General features: G+C 31.5%; 1 protein-coding gene across 10 annotated transcripts in view; it reads left to right on the forward strand.

Moving 5' to 3' along the window:
- fam13a (family with sequence similarity 13 member A) overlaps positions 1-511 on the forward strand; it is a 65,095-nt gene that overhangs the window by 36,461 nt on the left and 28,123 nt on the right. The window lies entirely within an intron of this gene.

The raw sequence follows: 511 nt of genomic DNA on the forward strand, positions 1-511 counted from the left end.
ATATATATATATATATATATATATATATATATATTAGATTAATAAAATTGATCAATAGTATTAAATGCAGCACTAAAATCTAATAAGACAGACAAGTCCTGAAGCAATTAGGTCATTTGTCATTTTCACCAGTGGTGTCTCTGTGCTATGATACACTTTAAATCCTGACTGAAATCCTCAAATTGTCAATTACTGTTACATAGAAAGGGAAGATTAGATATACCGCAGGTCTGTAGTTAGCTAAGACCTCTGGGTCGAAAGTGTTTTTTTAAGAAGAGGTTTTGTTACAGCTACTTTAAATGACTGGGAAACATACTTTGGACTTGTTCTTATTTTCCTCTATTAATGATGAGTAATTGGCTGCTCTAGCATTTTTTAGGGCCTTCCTTCTCTTGCCAGTCAAGACAAGATTCTTGCAGATTGGTGGAATGCCATTTACTAAGTTTTCCGAGGTTTGTTTTATAAAAATGACATTGGCAACTATTAAAAAAAAAAAAAAAAGTTGTAGATT

The sequence above is a fragment of the Etheostoma spectabile genome, chromosome 2 (genome assembly GCF_008692095.1).
Source record: "Etheostoma spectabile isolate EspeVRDwgs_2016 chromosome 2, UIUC_Espe_1.0, whole genome shotgun sequence".
Classification (NCBI taxonomy): Eukaryota; Metazoa; Chordata; class Actinopteri; order Perciformes; family Percidae; genus Etheostoma; species Etheostoma spectabile.